General features: G+C 37.8%; 1 protein-coding gene across 6 annotated transcripts in view; it reads right to left on the bottom strand.

Moving 5' to 3' along the window:
- The window catches only part of LOC138182746 (uncharacterized), a 296,840-nt gene that overhangs the window by 211,797 nt on the left and 69,706 nt on the right, over window positions 1-15,337 (bottom strand). For 3 of the 6 annotated variants that reach the window (XM_069118911.1, XM_069118912.1, XM_069118910.1), the window contains exon 1: window positions 8,381-8,568. The exons of the other annotated variants lie outside the window; for them this stretch is intronic. The gene's annotated coding sequence lies outside the window, so the exon portion shown is untranslated. Of the gene's footprint in view, window positions 1-8,380; window positions 8,569-15,337 lie in introns of those variants that run through there. 6 annotated transcript variants of the gene reach the window in all.

Here is a 15,337-nt window from a genome sequence, read left to right as displayed (position 1 = left end):
TGGGTCATTGGTGACCGGAGCGCTTGAACTTCTTACAGTTGTAAAAATTGAATGAAAATAGACAGTTAGGGCATTTTGAATATAACCGATAAATAGAAGATACTTCGAAATAAAAAGTGTCCCATCGAACAATTAAACGTTTTTATTAAAACATCAATAAAAGAAAATGAGAAGAAATCTTGCATCTAACGGTGCACTGTGTTTGCGCCCATATCTTTGAGCGCTAATCTACGAATACTATTATAAACACACCTTAGAAAATGATCGTAAATGTTGCTTTTTAATCATATAATTGAAGTTAGAAGTGTGAACATACCTTACTATTGTAGTATCGTGGACGAGAGGCCTGGGGGGTGTCGTGCGGATTGTAAACAAGCGGTTGCTGAGCATGTGCGTAGTGGAGCTAAGGCAAGAGATGTGAGGCTGAGACAAAAGACAAGGGGTTGCTAGCGGACGATAAACGAATTAACAGCAGTATGAGTTGAGAAGTCAGAGAGTGCGGATTGCGTTGTCGAGATAGGGTTGTTAGCGTTGTTAAGGGAGAGTTGAATTTACGTTGACGAGAGTTGTTAATTAATTATCTAATTGTCTTAATTATAATACGTTGTTACGATTAGTTCATGTTAAATAACCATTGTTTCTGTTTAATTAACATCTGTTTAATCCATTTATTATTAATAAACTAATCATAATAGTTTGCGATACTACACTATTATACAGGGTGGTTGGTAACTGGTGGTACAAGCGGAAAGGGGGTGATTCTACGCGAAAAAAGAAGTCGAAAATATAGAATAAACATTTTTTTGTTAATTTCTTTTTTTTTAATTTTTCCATCGAGACAACGATCTACAGTGAGATCCGTTATAACGAGACGTGATAAAGTGCACGCGTACCGAGCGAAAGTTCAAAGTCGATTTTCTCGAAAACAAAGCCTCAAACGAAAAATTTTTATTCTATATTTTCGACTTCCTTTTTCGCGTAGAATCACCCCCTTTCCGCTTGTACCACCAATTACCAACCACCCTGTATATAGAACGAGCAAATACCGTTTGCTAATATCTTCTACACGTTTCAATAATATATTCTGCAGGTTTTGCTTACGAAGAAATAACGAATGCGAATGGTCTGTTGAAATAAACGAAGCCTTGTTATAATATGTCGCTATCATCGGTTACCAATGCGCCACGGTGGTCACCCGTCACCACCAATAAGATAAACGGTCCATGAAGAATGTTGTCTTACATCATCAATTTATTATTATTTTGCCATTATATGCTTTGAATAATAAAAATACTCCCGTGGCGTCCTCAGCGAAACATGTGATTTCGGCGTGGCAATCAAAGTGTGAACAATACGCCAATCATCGTTCATCGAGCAAAGAGCGCGTCCATACGTTCCCTTGCTGCTAATCGAATCTCGAATCTTCCCTACGGCCATCGAATTAAAGACGAGAAGCCACTGCGCGTTGCAACCCTTACGAGCTTCTTCCCTCGAAACCGCAGACAACCCTCTGACTCGTTTCTCCCTGCTTTTCGCCCACACTTTGGTACATAGAAGGAAGAAGGCGCGTAACGAAATCTCGAAACGCAGGCCGATGCTCGAGCCACCTCGTCCGGATATCCGTTGGCGAAGGCAACGACGTGGCGCCCAGGGGCGTGCGAAACGCAATCGAATCGTGCGCGATTGAAGAAACGAGTACGATGGTTGGTCGGTACGTTGAGAGAGTTGGATGAATTTCATCCAAACGCGTTTCTTTGGGCACAAAGCAGCCCCGATCTTCGTTGGTTCATCCGAAGGTTTGTACTCGCTGGCAAACGTGTTCGTGGATTGCGTGTGCGGAGAGTGCAAGACATTCGCAAAGCTTTGGTAACGTTGCGAGATTTCTCGGTATCTGCGATCTTTTTGAAACTTCGATATATCGAGAAGGATCATTGGAGAAGGTAAGAGAGATGGTTAAAATAAGAAAAATAGTAATTACGCTTTTAAAGAAAAATGAGAGAGTTCAACGTGAGTTTTACGTTAGCTTTAGGTTTAGCTTGATTATTAGGTCGTCCGAAAAGTTTCTTTCGTTTTATAAGGAAATAATAGACGCACAATATTTTTTGTTTTATATTAGTTTATTGGATTATGCACGAACGTAATATTAAAAGCAGAACAAAATGGATTATACCTAATTCGATAAAGTGATATAAAACAGAAATTATTGTTCATCTATTATCATTTTGTAAAACGAAAGAAACTTTTCGGACAACCTAATATAAGATTTAAGGTACTTGGAATTCTGTGCTTCCCATACCTTTTTTAAATGATATTTCACCTTCTTAAATTAGCCCTTTTCAATATATCGAAGTTTCGAAAAGACCGGAAATACCGATGAAATTGTAAGGCATCGCCAAATCTGTTGCGAACACTCAACGATCTTCCCTCGGACACAGTTTCCAAGAAATTCGTAAATAATTGTTGAAGTCTTTTTAGACTTTAATACTTTATACCTAGAATATCTTTAATACCTGATTGTTAGATAATATGATTTACAGATTTAACTGTACGGTAACTAGCGATCGATCGAAAAGATCTTTATGCATTTTTCATTAAGAAAGTTTCGAAATTATTCTAATTTTCGAATGCCGAATCTGCATCGCAGTACGTTGAAACGTCGACTAAAAGTTATCGCTTTTCAGCATATTTTTGCATAAAATCGTTCCAGCGTAATGTCGCTGCTTTATTATACGATAACTGGTTGGTTCAAAACGGGATTCACCGGGCTGATGTGAAAATGCCAAGTGCTTTTCTCGTCTCGCGTCATCGCCCTTCCGTTTCCACGTCTCCTTTTCCCTCTCGAAACGAAAAGTCTCTCACAGTCGGAAACGTGATGGCAAAATCGTCGAGTAATTCTCGGATAGTAATAAAATAATATGCGCGAATAATAAAATAATAGCAAGTCGGTCAAAAACGCGTTTATCTGATTCTTTTTCTGCTGTTTTTCTTCCACTCGCGAAAAAGATATACAGATCGTGAGGCGATCTCGTATTAAAAAACAAGAAGGAAGATATGTTTAGAATAAAACTTCTTCGACCCGTTGCCTAGTTTTCGGGAAAAACGAGTTTAAAAGTTTATCGAGCGTATGTACTTGAACTTTGCTAATTCCGGGCTAAATGAGAGAAAATAATCGGTAGAATATTATTCTACGTGTGAAAGCAAGTAAAACACGCAGGATAAGTGTTTTTCATAATCCGCTTTGTTTCCGAGCAAAGTAAATTCGAAAATCTATCGTACGCGTGTACTAGACCGATCGTTAATTGAACACGAACGAACACCACATTTTTGAAAATGAAGCGTCAGACGGAAAAATTGTATTCCACATTTTTCATTTATTTTCGCACAAGCGGTAACCTTCTTGCGATCGTTTGCTCGTGCATAGTCGGTAACTCGCCAAGTTCGCGTACGTCAAAGATATTTCCAAAGTCGGTTTTCTCGGAAACAAATCTGGGACGAGAAAATTGCATTCTATATTTTCTTTCTATTTTATCGTACGGAATCACCTCGTGTTCGATTGTACGTTTTTATTGCATCGATATAATTACGCCCGCATATTTAATTATAATATTAAATATACGACTGCAAATTAATTTTCACCAAAACTAAGCTCGTTCATCGTTCACCATTGAAGCCCTAAGAATTGTCACCGATAAAAAGAAACGTACTTTTACAGTCAGTCCGCGACTGTACGTAGTCTGTCCGAAGTAGAAAAGAAACTACGTAGACAGACTCGGCGTTGCGAATCTCATCATAAAACCTGTCGCATGAATTTGTCCCTATCCGAAGCCATCTCTCATCCGGCAGAAACCTAAAGCCTGTCGCGTATATCCCTGTCGAACGCTTATCTTCGCGTGTCGCGTTACACTTTCGAATCGCATCCCATCGATCCGCCGAAATATTCTCATCGACGCGACGTTTTTCCAGCCACGTAGAAACATCGGGCCTCGCGTGCACGTAACTCGCTCGTATCTATTCGAGGAGTCGTTAACGCCGGATTTCCAGTCTCGTATCTAAAGGATCCGATAATAAAGTCGTGGAACGCGTGCTTTAACGGCGTTTATCCCGTGCCGGATCGTTAGTTACGAGTGTTCGACGCTCGAATTCGCAATCGACGCGACTCCCAGCAGTGGAACGTGCCCGTACGCTCCACCGATACTGCCCTCTTCCGGAACGATGCAACCCTGTTCTCCACGGCATCGAACAGAGCCGCTGCATCGTTACAGATTGCGATCGACTGCAACGAGAGCGACACTTTAATCCCGGCGATTTTATCTGGCTGGCTATTCATCCGCCTGGATCCTCCCTGGGCTGGCCCGATTCCGCGAAGGATCTCCTGCCGGAATGAAACGGCATCGCTATCCTGAAATCAGTTTCTTCTTTTTTTCTCCTCGCTCTTTTTTTTATTCCCCTTGCTTTTCCTTTCTTTCTCCAAGTTATTACGCGTCCGCGATCTGATAACGGTCCTTGATACGTTCACGTCGTGTACTCGCAGCATCGTTCGACTTCAATGCAGTCATTTTTAGGTAGGAAAAGCGTCTCACGCGTATCATGTTCGTGATTCGAAGATCTGACTTTGCGATTTGCCTCTGAGTACGTATACACTGGTCGATGATAAATTTCACGATATCTAATCGTTAGATTCAAGGATGTTGAACCAGGTAAATTTCGTCTTCGATCGTCTGATTTCTGAACAGTTGAATTGAATTTGACACGAAAATTAAAGAATTGTTATCGCCAATTCGCTTCTCAGAGATATGTTCATTGGAACACGGTAGATGTTTCGTTTATAAGAAACCGGTTGGGAGTCAAAGTATTTCGCATAACCGATTAGCTCGGATAACAGAGACTCGCTTGCTACCGCCACCAGTTGTTGTCACGTATTTCGATATCTGAGATTGAACAATAATTTCGACGCACACTGCGTTAAATTATATGTCAGCTCGGACAAAACGCGTGGACACGCGCCACTTCTGAATACGCGCGCGTGTAATTGAAAGCACGGTTGAGCGTAGTTCGGACAATAGAGGGTCAGTTACGAGTTCGTACAGCCAACGACAAACAAAAGCTGGATCGCATAAAACGCGGTTCGGATAAACCGACTCACACTGTACTCTGATAAATTCTGCTTGATTTAAATAGGCTTTCATATTGCCAGATGGACACACGCTATTAGCTAATTTCGCTTCTGCGAACGTTTAATAATCCAATCGACAATCGACAAATTTCTATTTGCATTGGAGCGAAAGAAAATATACTTCGATTAAATTTGTTCGATTATTTGAGTAGAAAATTAGGAAGTTGGGTCGAGTAGAGACAATGTATGGAGATCCTGTAAGCCACATTTTACGAAATAGAATAGATTTTTCCATCCGACCTTTATACTTAGACGTGAATGGAGAGACAGAGATTCATTCATAGGAATTCGAAGAAATCGACCGTTGGAGTAAGAAAAATAGAAGAACTTGAAGACGAAGTAATCCTTCCGGTTGATTTCCAATGTTCCGGGAGAAGAGAATAGAATATCGTGACAAAGGGATAAAATACGGAGAAGCTGGAAAGCCAAGGCAGATTTATCGTTTATCTGGATTTCAGTCAGCGCATAAAGTGAAATGAACGATGCAACAGCGAACTTCAAAGTGATGGCCCTCCGTTCCATTTGTTGCATTCTTCTGCCTGTCTTTGTGCCTCGCCTTAAATTTGACATCTCGTTTCCACGGTTCCATTGTTTCTCCGAAACAACAGAGAGAAATGTACATATTTTTGTTGAACTCGAGAGCGAATATCTGATACGTCGTAGTTTTCACAGGTTATTTAGAACAATCAATCGGGGATTACTTCTGGACATATTTTAGAGATTATTTAGAGTTTACAGAATGAGGAATATTTTTCAGAGGATATTGATATCGAAAAGCAACATAACCCGTAATGTAAAAGCGCTTCAAGTTCGCTTTACTTTACAAAGTGAGTACAAAGATAACTTTAACTGTAGGTAGAACGATGCTCTTTGCAAAGCTATCTTCTACTAAATGACTCTTTTCTTTGGTCAATCAGTCCATTGGAGACCTGCAGGTCAACTTCGATTTTCATGATTTTTACGACTCGACGTGGTCCGATGGAAACTTACGAAACGATATTTTTACTAAGATAAAATGAATAAATTAAGGCTGGAACGATCGCAATTGGAACGAAAATTTCGCAAAATTCCGCCCATTTTACCTCAAACTAACATCTTCGAGTAAATAAAATAAATCAGCAAAATACTGTAGAAGAGATATTTCGTAAGAAAGATCGAGTTACGTCGATACATGGTAAACAACTAACAGCTGGCAAACGAAGAAGAAAACTTTATACGAATTTCCACCGATATGAATTTCTTCATGGTCTTCGAAAATGCAATCAGGGGAAATTACGAGGCTTGTTGAAACCATGGTTTCCAGCTGAGAGCACCGAAGCACTTTGCAGGCCATGGATAACTCTTTCTACCAGCAGATCTTGTAGCAGACGGCAATACGATTTCAGACATCGCCGCGAGCTCGTAATTGAGAGAATAAGCAGACGCGGTCCTCTGATAATTGAAAATTTAATGTCGGCCCGAGTGGAAAACAAAATCGAGGCGCGACGAACTTTTGGAACGAGTTCAACGATCTTCTCTTATTGCTCCTATTCTCATCACGCTGGCCCGAGAAGATATTCCGTGCAAGAACACTCGAAACTTTTTCCACCCTCCACGTGCTCTAAAATGTCACCAGTTACCTTCCCGGTATACCTACTTTCTCCTATTTTATTTCCACCAAAGACAAGGAAATTACGTCGCCAACGACCAAAGAAATTTTCCTTCACTCTCGACGTTCTTTTTCCCCGATCGGTTAGATCGCTAATTTATGAAACAACGACGTGCAGAAAATAATAGAGCGGATTAATATAAAATCAAGAAGCATCGGCTATCGAATTTAAGAAGAAACTGAAAAACGAATGCAACGAATAATCTTCTGTTACGCAAAATCATTATCGAACCTAACTGAACCACTGGGTACAGCAGAGCAGGAGCAACGTTTAAAAAAATAGAAGCTTTGCAATCAATAATGTTTCTTATGCTAATTAATACTCCGTGATACGTTAAGAACGAGGATCTAAAATATCTCCAAGTGGAATCAGTTGAACGTACACGTCTTGCTGCGAGATAAAAAGAAGATTAGAAGATTATTCAAATCTATTAATAAACAACTTATATTCTACATTTATCCCGAGGAAACCCAATGTAAGAAAAGTCCCAATGGTCCGATCAACTGAGACACTCGATGATCTACGAACGAACGTATCCAACTATTTTTTCTATATTATGGTAAATAATAATGTTAATGGTAAAGTAAATGCACGAATCAATGGTTAATTATACACATAGTACTACAGGAGTTACAATATGACACAATTTTCGAGAGACAAATGTAACACTAAGACATGAAACATCAGGAATATACCTATCTAATATACCTAGCTATTATTCCAATTCGTTATACCAGTTTCTCGAATGTTCTCATGAACAAATTGTAAATTGTCTCGAGGAAGATAAAAACACAAAAAAAGAACGAAGCAATAAGAAGCGTTTGGTATGTGTTCTGTTGGTCTCGGATAATAAGCAGTTTCACCTTTGCCGAAGACCTTTGGACATTTTCCAAACGATCGTTCTTTTGTCGCGAGTGGAATGTGAATTTTTATGCATTTATGGGAAATTTAAAATTCAAGAATGTACGCGACATACAAAAGTATCTACATAAAATATTCAAAGTAGAGTTGTAATATAAAATAATATTTAGTAAGCAAGTCTCCGCTTAGGTTCTATTTCTCTACTTCTATTCGTAAGAATATGAATTTGTATAAATATCCGTAGTCTGGTTACAGGAAAATATAAGAAACTTCTACATTGAAAAAAACTCACGCGTGAGTTTATACTCTAAAAATTCAACTTAGCTTAGTTTCTAATTATCAGTCGAAATAAAATTTGAAAATTGTAGTATTAGGTTGTCCGAAAAGTGTCTTTCTTTTACAGACACGTCTTTTACAACGATGCATCCTTATACAAACATGAAATCTAATCTGTCGAACGTTGTGATCTTTATTTTGGATCATACGTAATTCGATAAAATAATATAAAGCGAAAAATATTGTGCATCCATTATTTCCTTATTAAACGAAAGAAACTTTTCGGACGACCTAATACATTACGGAAGAAATAGAGATACTTTCCATAATTCTCACTTAGTTGAATTTGTTAATTGAACATAAATATCAAACATAAATATTTCCCTCTTAATCACAATTACGATCATTAAATATAACTCACCTGCAAATGTTGGAAATTACAGAAACTTGTCGCTTCATTATCATTAATCTAGAAACCAGCAATAAATATCGAGTTCGTTGGGAACTTTCTACCAGCAATGTATCTTCTACGACATTTATTGTACTATCGTGTTATATATTTTCGAAATCTGACCGTCTCTTGTGCCTGGCAACACACAACTGAGAACTAGCAAGTCGATTCCAAGTGCTTACGAACTTTGTTTGTTTACAATACTTTGAGAATCTCTATGCGCCAGGGAAACCTGTTCCGCTCTCCAAATTACAGTATAAATTTCAACTTCAATTTACTAAGGAACTAACCGCAACACCATTATATATTTTTCTTCTGTACACGTTATTATTGCGTTACACAAGCAATAAACAATATATATATGTATATTGTTTCTTAGCAATGACAACGATGTAATTACAAAAGTTGAAATATCGCTGAATAAACATTTAAGAGATATTAAATCTAACGTGTAAATGTAACTTATAACTAGACTGAGGATTTTTATTTATAGAAAATTAAAAAATGCAAAATTGCATAGGATGCACATAATACGAAGAGATACACGAAATATTCAAAATGTAATACTCGTTATTTTACTCAGTGAACGATTCAACGATTTCTACACTGGTCTCATTTCATTAGTCGTGTGTTGATAAAGATACAAATTTGCATGAACATTGGTACTCTACTTGTAGTTTAAAGTCTACTACTAAAGTCACAACTAGACGGCGGATATTTATGCAAAATAACTTCATTCGTCGACGTGTAAGTAACAAGGATAGAAATATGTGACTTTATTATAGAATAAAAGAGATGTTCCAGTAGCGTTTATTTGTGAAAAATTGATGCATTTTATTTGTAAATTAAATTGCTAAAAATTGATTCGATATATATACAAAATTTTGTGTTACGTACAATTTTTCTGCACTTGGTTGAAAATATTTTTTAATAAATAAAATTGCACGCGTACTCGATGAATGTTCGATATAACGAGCTCTATAAAAGATCAGTCCTCCTTTCGATTTGGCACAGAGTAATTGACTACCAACCATTAATCGATTAACAATTGTTTGTCTCTTGGAACTGTAAGTTGAACCTAATTGTTCACTGGACTGAACGAAGCCAGAACGCTTCAGATATTGACTAACTCTGATTGGAAATCTAATTGCTTTCGCAGAGTTTGATGTTTCATTGACGACTAACAACTAACAATTACCTCGTAGATCGAGTAATTTCCATCTGTTGTTCAAGCGACACGACTTTATTTGCCATTTTCCTGTTAAACATTTATATAGCAAACCATCTTTAGTCTTTGAATTCAAGAATGAAACTCTGTCCAGCAATGTCTGTTTCAAGTATAATCTACGACAAGGACATGATCAGATTGCGAATATGCGAATAGAAAATTGAGAATAAAGTGAAGTTATTAATAGGAAAGAACATTTATCTTATGGGGCGTGTAACAGAATTTAAATATCGATTATCAGTAGAGCGCGGATTTTTATGAAAATTCATATTTCTGAGAATATAATTAAAAAAGTAGAAAGTCGGGTAGAAAATTACTTTATCCAACAAGTATCACAGAAAGCATTGTACTTTTGTTTTTTTTTTTTTCATATTACGTATATTCCGTGTAATTTTGAACTTTGAAATTTCCTTCCATAAATGCGTAAAAGTTCACAGTCTAATTATCAGAAACGAAACGAGCTTTTCCAGACGACCGAAAGCCAGCAAATATGAAGAAAGATTATTGATATAACTTCGTATATATGAAATATAATTAAAATACTGCTTAAATTCAAATACATTCAGAATATTCTATGATACTGGCATTTTCCAACGGGTCGGTCGTTAAAAATTTTCATACTTTACACAGACTACTTTGAATTGCAGCCAGAGCACCAACTGCAATAAATGCTGTTCATTAAGGAATCATGCATAAAATAATCCATTTCATTCGCATGATACGCTTCTTCATCTGGAACATTTATGTCTGCAAAAAATTCCCCCATCTCGAATGACAGGTTCATTTTTAATGGCCGCGTAGAGCGCGGCAAATTTTTGCAAGCGCCACTCTAAAACAGAGAGGGATTTTCTGGTAACATTTTTCGTCCGGGAATAGTTTCGTAATCGCCTTAGAGATACTCTAACGACTACTGTAAACTTCGTACTTCGCCAACCAAACTACATCGCACGACGCTATCGACTGGCTCGTCGTTTAACAAAAACTGTGTTTTTTCATTTATTTTATATCGCAACTGTCTACTAGAATCTGCTCGAAACAATCTTTTCGCCATAAGTTGTGACACAGTGTCACAGATAAAAAAATTCTTAATCGGAACAGATGCATTGTTAACTGTCTAAAACTTGCAAATGATATAATAGCGCGAATAATGCAGTTCGTATGTCAACGTTTTCCTTTGTCGATTTTTCTGTTACTCAGATAAAAATGAAAAACGATCGCCATTTACAATATCGTACAAAGGATTGACAGTGTGATAAAAGTTTTCTTTGCGGGTGAACGCGTCACAGACACAACAAGATATTTTGCAATAAAAACCACGATTCAGCTAACAATACAATTTTTGTGTGCTCGATTGATCGTTTACCGAAGAGAACGAGGAATTACAATAGTTTACGCTGCTGCCATACGCGCAGATATTGCAGGTAGCGGAATAGCAGAGGTTCAAACACCCCTCCCTGTATATCAAAATTAATATGCAAATTAGCTGTAACGATTAATCAATTATGTGCGGTGATTTAGTAGTAGAGTAATTTAATGGACATTATGCGCTGTTGGCATTAATTGATATTAAACGTAGATGATAAAAAGCGCGAAAAATGCCTCGAAATTTCAACGATCGTCGAGGAATTTTCGTAAAGCTGAATCCAAGGATCGCTGAAAAAAAAAGAACGTTTTGATCTGCGATTTCGTGGAATAAGTCGGTTGAGCAGCAGAGCCAGTTGCGGATCTCGTCCAAAAATGCGCAAAGCCACGCCGGCAGCGGAAGTTTTCCAAGAAGATTTTTCACAGAGAATCGCATTTTCCAGGCGGGCTGGTTCCCCGACGAGCGGATTCGTGTTTCCCTGGATTTTATCATGAAGAAATTCGCCTTCGAGATAGCACACGCAAACGCCTGCCATACGCAGCGTTACGAGACATTTTCAAACGCCGTGCTCCTCTTTCTCCTGTCGCTGCAGGGGAAAAGTGGCCCCGAGATCGTTCCCGTTGGTCTCCAGGAATAAGCTCGACAGGCGCATATGGAAATTTTCGATCGTCCCTACGATCGGTTTTTCTTGTTACGAACGGATCGTGAGTGCATGTACATTGAGTTGTTCGCAAATCTCGTGCTCTTTCATTATCAACCTCTGTGAGATAACGAAATCTACGGGCAAATACACTTTTCTTGATAACTTTGCTTAACTTTCACTTTTTTAAGGATTCTCGTGTAACAACAATGACAGTAGACGATTTTTATGAATTTTTTTTATTTTTTTAGACTAGTTGGCGATTGTATGGGGCTAGATCTTTTTAGAACGTAAACGTAGATAATCTTCAAAAACGTAATTTCGTTTGTTTCAATGCGTCTTGTTTGTCGTATGTTGTTCGTGTATTTCGAGTGTTCGTGTGGAGCGTAGCATCTGTCAGAGTGAGCAAGTAGCAAAAGTTGAGTAATTTTCGTAAAGTTAGATAGTTTAATAGCTTATCGAAGCTGTTTTGGAAGAAAAACATGGAAAATTGGAAACGTGGCGTTTAGAAGAGAGAATTTACTCTCTTCGGTGAATTTCGGTAAATTTTGAAGATTGCAAAGCAGCCGATCCTGTTTGCCATGAAATTGTAAAATTCCTGGTAAAAATCTAAAACCTATAACTTGCGACGCGTCGATAACGCCGCTGCCAGCAATTTCATACAAATTGATCATGTTCGTAAATAAATGCGATTAGGTTCACGTAAAAATGGCACGGGATTCATTTATGCAGCTAACGTATTCAACAGAATTTTCCATCTTAATAGAAAATTGATTATCGATGTAATTTTCCTTTACGACGTAGGCAACTGCATCCAGAAAGGCACTAACGTGTTCTTTCAAACGTCGTACATCGTGAAATCACATTTTCGCATAAATGCGACCGTAATGGCATGATCGAATGCACTTTCGCATATGTGCGAGGGAAGGCATTCTGAGACGGTCGCGTCAGACATTGCGCAACACAAAGCAAAAGAAGGAAAGTAAGGCGAGAAGGAACGATTGGTTGGAACAAACGACGAGGAAAAGGTACGAAGAAGAAGTAGAAGCGAAGAATTTAGTAAAAAACTGGGATAAAAGTAAAAAAGAAGTTGACGTAAGAAAAGTGGCAGATAAAAAGCTAAAGAAGTACAGAATCGAAGAGAGAACTGTTCCAGGGAAAAGGAAGTCTTTCGAAAGAATTCGACTGCTGGAATCTTAGAAAAAAGAAAAGTAAGATAAGAGAAAAGAGCAAGTTTTAGTCAAGTTCGGAAAGCAAGAGAAATGTTGTGAAAGGGAGCAATGGAAAACAGAGAAGATACGCTGTGGGAATAACAAAATGATAAATTTATCGTTGATCCTTTATTTTGTGATGTTAACGACTGTGATATTCAAGTGTAACAAACGAGAGTTTTTCTTGCGACGGAAATTTTCCTTCTACTGTTTTTTTCTTTTCGCTTTGCAAAGGAGCCACATCTCATCGATGTATATTTTAGCATCGGGTCGTCCGGAAATAAGTTGCGGTTTTTACATCACGGTATTCCGGTTTGCGCGTTTCTCTTCAAAATAAATTTATTTAATCGAAACAAGATCCATTAGACTTAATGCACTTTTCCCAATTTCACGAACCGACGAACGAGAATTCTCCTCGACAATTTCTTTTAACGCGTCGTTATCGACCGCCGAAACTTTTCCACGATCTTTTCGTTACCTTACTTTCGTTGTCATGTTGGAACATTTAGAACCAAAACTACGTTGTTCAAAATTACAAGCCAAACGGAAAATTAATATTTCGTGCTTAAAAGTTATGCAAATTTGCACATTGTCTATGGCTGCGTTGACAAACAGAGCCGATAAGAAATGAATGACAAAAGCAAAAGCGTGACCAATAAATGATACAGTGACATCTCTGCTTTGAAATGGCACATCAAATAAGTCGATAATATGCGGTGTACGAAGGTAAATTTTTGAAAATCGCAATTAATTTCCGGACGATTCAGGTAAGAAGAGAGAAAACGGAAGATCTTGTAGAAATAAATGTTGGAAAACGAAGGAAAACCGATGTAGATATAAGAAGGAAGGGCAGAAGACGTCAAGTAAAAGACGTAACGCGAGACAAATGAGAAACAAAGAGACGCAACGAAGAAAGTTGAAGGAAAAAGGATAATATGGTGGGAGTAGACACGAGGAAAGGAAATATGACGAAGGAAGGAGGCACGCGAGAAGGAAAGAGAAATTACACGGGACGTACTAGATGGAAGGTATCCGAAGGGACGATGAATAATCGCGTCAGATTATCTGAATTATGCGACGCGGCGCGGCCAAGCGGAGTTAAATTATTGGCCGAGCTTTCGTACATGTCGTCCGGCCAAGATTTTTCCTGTCAAATTTCCTCGTTAATAATTTCGAAAAAGCGAGCAACGCGCCGCTGCCGACCGTTTTAATCACTGCGAAATTCACAATGTGAACGCCGCCCCTTTGAATAATGCGGAACTGTAACTGTTCGCTCGACAAATTTCGTGTGCAATTTTACATATTCCACCGGCACAGGCTATTTAACGTACGCGTATCGTTTGTGCAATTTGACCGGAAATACATTTCGATGAACGAACGCTTATGCTCCAATTGCTTTTTAATAACAGCTAATACACGTGAAAATGTCGGAAGGAAAATTATTCGAATCCAGATACACATCTTTTTTCCAAGTTCTGAGTATCAGTTCTCTTAATTTCTGGCAAACTTTGCTTATGGTTTTTAAAAAAGATTGATTTTTGTCTTGGAAATTTTAACTGTAATTTTAGATGTAACGTTCGATTAGAATTGTTTGTATGTTACCTTTTATATAAAAGAAATTAATATTAAAATGTAATGTAGAAACGATAGATTTGTGGCAGTACAGGATAATACGATACACGTCAATTCCTTGTTACTTATTACTCCTGAAATATCTTAAGAAGCAAGATCTTACTTTCATCTTTGATATTGTTAGATGAAATTTTGAACGTATCATTGCTTGAATTTCAATTTCATAAATGAATGCTACTGTTTCTATGCATCATTTTTCATAAAAATGAATATTCTTCAAATAAGAGATTTAACCAATTCTTCATTTATTCTCCTTCTGTTATCCAACCTTGAAGAATCTCTTCGATTTTTATATTTTATCTTTTCATCTTTATACCATGTACACTATATATTTACATTGTTCAATTATAACTTTATAAGCTGCAGGACGAAACAATATATTTGTAACGATTATCAATTACACAGAAATCAAAATTCAGATGAAAATAAAAAAGACTATTTACTCTGGCCATTGAAATTCTGATGAATTAATAAAAAGTCGGAACAACTTCTCATAAAGATCTAATAAAAAATGATCTTTGCTCGAGGAGCGGCGAAACATTTGCAGAGCCGATCAACGACACATCTCTTTCAATTTCCGCGAACGATCTAAACGATGGACACGGCGGAAATGAGAGAAAGGATAGAACGTTGTTATTACTCCGTTTCACGGTCATTCATTGCGAATGCATAGAATTTTTCTTTACGATGCACGCGAGACCCGAGCCACGGCGATAAATTTCGTTCACGACTCGCACCTTCCAACTACCCCCGCCAGTTTCTGTTAATTTATTCAGGTACGTTACCATCCAGCCAGTGAACAATCGTCGATAAAAATTCGACAGCTCTGCTAACGTTACGACAGCCGTTGTCC

This window comes from Bombus flavifrons, chromosome 8 (genome assembly GCF_040668555.2).
Source record: "Bombus flavifrons isolate JBK064 chromosome 8, iyBomFlav1_principal, whole genome shotgun sequence".
Lineage (NCBI taxonomy): Eukaryota > Metazoa > Arthropoda > Insecta > Hymenoptera > Apidae > Bombus > Bombus flavifrons.
The sequence above is the reverse complement of the archived record's forward strand: the minus strand, read 5'-3'. Positions and strand labels throughout refer to the sequence as shown.